General features: G+C 37.9%; 1 protein-coding gene across 1 annotated transcript in view; it reads left to right on the top strand.

Moving 5' to 3' along the window:
- Nucleotides 1-5,000, top strand: part of LOC135223011 (uncharacterized) — a 43,197-nt gene that overhangs the window by 7,702 nt on the left and 30,495 nt on the right. The gene's annotated exons all lie outside the window — the stretch shown is intronic.

The following is a 5,000-nucleotide window of genomic DNA, read 5'->3' as shown; positions in this document are numbered from 1 at the left end:
CTCTCTCTCTCTCTCTCTCCCAACGCAATATTGCTTTCTCTGTTTTAGAGTAACCAGATTACACTGACAACAAGCAAATGAGCTTGTACACAGCAGTCTTAAGCAATTTTTTTTTTATTTTTTCCAATTAGCCAGTCTGGCCTGAAGCTATCATAAAAAAAGGTCGCCTTGGGTGTTGACTCACAAGCACCGAATGCATGCATGCACTGCTGTGCTTGCTTCGTCTTCTGCCTTTTAGATGGGGATACGAGGACACATGGTTTAGATCGTCCACGCTCGATTATCAGAAACAGGCGTTAAATAAGCAGAATGGGTCTGAACTCATGGAAGAGTTTTACATTCCTTATTCCGAAACGCTTCTTGCTTACGAGGGACCAAAACTGAATAAGATTGGCTGCTTGGTTAATTGACGGAATAGAACCGAACTGCGGTCCGATGCTCGTGGTCTTGCTTATGAAAACCCTTATCGCCATTACGAAGCTATAATGAAGCAAAACCGACTGATTGGTTGACTGATTAACTGAAGAATGCGTCTTAACTCGAGCAGGATTCTGACATTCTCAAGAATCTCGTGAATGAAAGCAGAAGAAGTGGACTGAACTTGAGTAGGATTCCCACAGTCCTTACTCCAAAAATACTCATTTCTCCCAAATGTGTCACTCTGTATCACTCTTCTCTGGTGTTACACAACGTCTCTTAGATCAGATGACTGCTCCAACTTTTTATACTGTCAGTCGACTTCATGTGAGGAAGGCAGCAGCCCCAAGCATAATAAATTACCCCTGACGTTTGTATGTTGAAGATTAATTCCAGAGCAATATTCCTTAACCACGCTGACCAGAATCTTTGTTTTTCTAATTTATTTAATGTTAAATGAATAAGTCACAATTCTGTCATCGTAGACCCACCCCTAAGCTTCCTTTCTGCAGTGCCTTCAAAATTCCTCATAACTACTTTTCCCAGAGTGCTAATGATTACTTTAATTAAAAGATGATATTCATAGCCCTACGAACTCCAAATCGCTTTTTAGATGTGTGTTTATCCTTTAGATACAATTATTCAGAGTGGGTTGCTTTTCTCTAATAATGATAATTTTGGCTTTAATCACAATCTTGACTTCCTTTAGTTAGTGCGTGCTTCTCGTGTGTATAGCGTTAATTGGCACCCGTATTGTATATTTCGTCAGGGTTCCTTACATATTTATTTATTTATTCATTTATTTATTTATTTATTTATTTATTCATTTTATTTTACCGTGACGTGTAAAGCAATCTTCCCCACAGTGATACGAGTGTTGACACATTCACATGCTAGCTTAAAAGTCTAATCTCCTTCACAAACTGCTATTTTTCTCATGCATATATTTAATCTTGCATTATACTTTACACGCATGTTAATCTATACTTTGCTAATCAGCCTATAATAATTGTGTCAGTAGCATCAACGATTGTTTCACAGAAGCATAAGTTTCTTGACAAGTGAATATGATAATAATTTAGAGTACAAAAATGATCAATTACGCGAAAGAAAATAAACGCAATTATGCAGGTGTATACATGCTGTGTGTGTGTACTTAAACTTATGGCTATTTCATATAGAGCATATATGAGGAAATGTTCGATTATCTCTCTCTCTCTCTCTCTCTCTCCTTCATATGCATGCAAATATGCATGCGTGTACGCTTACATGCAATAGTGTTTACGAGTACAATAACAAAATTACAGTGCATACAAAAAATGCATGTTCTCTCTCTCTCCTCTCTCTCTCTCTCTCTCTCTCTCTCTCTCTCTCTCATCTACATTGCCTTACTTGTGACCTCTTGTGAAATCACTGAGCCATTTTGCTTTTTCTTCCTGTCAAAAGCACATAGCAACAGCAAGGCCACCCCCCCCCCCATGGCCCCCCTCCAACCTTCTCTCTCTCCCCACCCCCTGTACCCTGGGGCCTTGGGTGAGGGATTTTAAAGAATAACAGTGATGGTAACTAAATCAGCGCTGACAATAAAATCAGCGCTGACAACAATGTCAACGCTGACAACGGCGCCTCACGCCACAAGCGAGCTGCTTCTGCTTTAAATACTTGAATGAGCAAGAACAATGTATCACACAACACAACATTCAGCGGTTATTTATTACAACCGATAGATGGCGTATATAAGAAGGAATGGTGTTCGTTACTGTTGACAATAATGATAAGAAGTGGAAGAAAGATGAGAAACCATAATTAAGTGATCACAAATATAAGAGAAAAGGAGGACGGCCTTGCGTATATGGTTAATCGGCAGAAGAAGAAGAAGAAGAAGAAGAAGAAGAAGAAGAAGAAGAGAGAGAGAGAGAGAGAGAGAGAGAGAGAGAGAGAGAGAGGCGTCAGGCTCCCGAGATGTTATTCGTCACAAATGAAGAGAAGAATGAAAACAATCGCTCGCGATATTCTTCATATCCGACGAATGCAAGACGAATGAAAGAAGAGACCAGCTAAAAGCGGCCTGATAACGAAAGGCGAAGAAGAAGAAGAAGAAGAAGAAGAAGAAGAAGAAGAAGAAGACGCAATGGGAACAATGACGTCTCAAAGCATTAGATTTCTTTGATTGCTTTAACCGATATCCTTCCCGTTCCCGTTTTCGAATCTGACTCCGAAGGGTCACTTGGTTGGTTTGATTTCACACGATTCCATGAAATTTAGGCTATCAAGCCAACCCCCGGGTTGCTTACTTAAATACTTGCTTAAGACGGCGAAAAGAGGGAGTTAGAGTGATTGGACAGTAACTTTACGAGATCCAGAAAGTGACGGAGATGACGCACAAGGAACTAAGGGTCGAATTGGGAGGAAAATAATTAGAGAATCAGAAATGGAGGTTAAGTAATAGGCTAAAAATGTGGTCGCACTTAGGGGCCGAAGGGACCCGCAAACACCCTTCATTAACGCATACAGTGCACCGCGTGAGGTGCACTGACGGTACTACCCCCTTGCGACGGCCTCCGGTTGGTTCATTTTTCTAAACTACTTGAGCTAGAAAAAATTAAAAAGGTTCGGTCGAGGAAGCCGAGTGACTTGTTTAGTCCTTGCTCTTATTCTTTCTTATTCCGTTTCATTTCTATCTTTCGCTTTATAATTACTTTTAGAAGATATTTTGTTTATTTTTGAACTTTTTTTTTTTATTAACGCGGCTGTTCTTATCATTATTATTGTATATTATGCAAAATGACATAAAGCTTCTCCAGGCACTGTCGTGGAGTCCTTTCCCCTGTTAGTTTTATTTTTTAGATTTTATTTTATATTGTTTTAAATAGTATCGGAAATACATTGGGCACACAATGAATTCTCAGCTTCTCGATGTCTCAATATTTTTGGATCCGATTCAAACATATACACAAATACACGCACACATATGTGTATACTTGTATATTTATATATATAATATATATTATATATATTATATTATATATATAAATTATATATATCATATATATATATATATATATATATATATATATTATATATATACATCTTTCTCAGGCTTTCCACACAAATGTTCCATGGCAAATATTTACCATTCCGCCCATCTGCTTTTCAAAAGGCACAATCCTCACAACTGTAATGATTCCCTGGGGTATTTCATATAATGATTACCTTGCGTTTTGGGTTCACTGTAACGAAAAGAGTGTGTATATATATATATATATATATATATATATATATATATATATATATATTATATACATATCACTCTTTTCTTTCGTTACAGTGAATCCGAAACGCAAGGTAATCATTATATGAAATACCCCAGGGAATCATTACAGTTGTGAGGATTGTGCCTTTTGAAAAGCAGATGGGCGGAATGGTAAAATATTTGCCATGGAACAGTTGTGTGGAAAGCCTGAGAAAGATGTGTGGGGGGGGGGGGGGGGCAGTTATATGTAAACCTACCTACCTACCAAACTCTCCTGATTTGACCTAATCTGACTTCCTCTACTCTTACCTAAACCTAACCACACCTTACGTTGCAAGGGCCCCATTCCACAGTTCCCTGGCAAGATATTCAACTGCAGTAATGTCTTGAAAGTTTACTGGAGATTGAAAAAAATGTGAAGTGTTGTTAGATTAGCTGGCCTTATGCCAGCACGGACCCGTGCTTGCGCATGCAGCCCTCAAAGGCAAAGGTTAACTGAGAGATAAGGGTCATAAGGCTGTATTAGTGCGTCAACTCCAAATGTAAATCGAAAACTACGGTGTGAAAACAAATGACAATTTCAACGTTTAATGTTTTAATTTCTGCGGAACCACTACAATTTAGTCAGAAGATTTGGCATATCAACAGTGAAAAGTCATGTTAACTAAATCCTTTATTTACAAACAATGAAGCAAGAGAAGATAGACGGCACGTTTATTCCACCCTTTTCAAACCTACACTTGGATCATAGGCCATTCATTTAACCAATGGGCAATAAATAATCCTGTTATTTCCTTTGTAAACAGAATTTTAGAATTGTATTAATTGAATTCATTTGAGAAGGAAAATGTTTAATTAAATTATTCTCAGAATGTCGACAAGGGAATCAGCGAGTGAAATGAAAGCAAGACATTGCGGAAAACGGAAGCAGATACAATTTGCGTTTTATATCAGTTGTTAACAAAATCATGAAAACTTCCACCCTCGAACCGTGCAAATAAAACTTGCAGCCGCGCTTTCACTAAAACTGCGTCTAATATTAAATGAAGCCTTATGTTGCTTTGTAATATAACTTACTATTTTAGCAGTGGCCAACCTGTTGTTTTGGCAGTTGAATTTGACATGGTACACGCGAGCGCTGAGTGATGTCCATTCCAAAACGTAAAATTTTCAATATGTATTTCATTCAAAGCGAAAGGTTTAAATGAACTGTTAGTTAACATTTCATAGTGAGGTAAATACTATTATGTTGAAATGAGCAGACCAACGTATAATTAGGCGCAATATAGAACCAAGAACGAAGACAACAAGGAAAGAAATGAGTGTTACT

Source organism: Macrobrachium nipponense, chromosome 20, assembly GCF_015104395.2.
Source record: "Macrobrachium nipponense isolate FS-2020 chromosome 20, ASM1510439v2, whole genome shotgun sequence".
Classification (NCBI taxonomy): domain Eukaryota; kingdom Metazoa; phylum Arthropoda; class Malacostraca; order Decapoda; family Palaemonidae; genus Macrobrachium; species Macrobrachium nipponense.
This window is presented reverse-complemented; position numbering and strand designations above follow the sequence as displayed.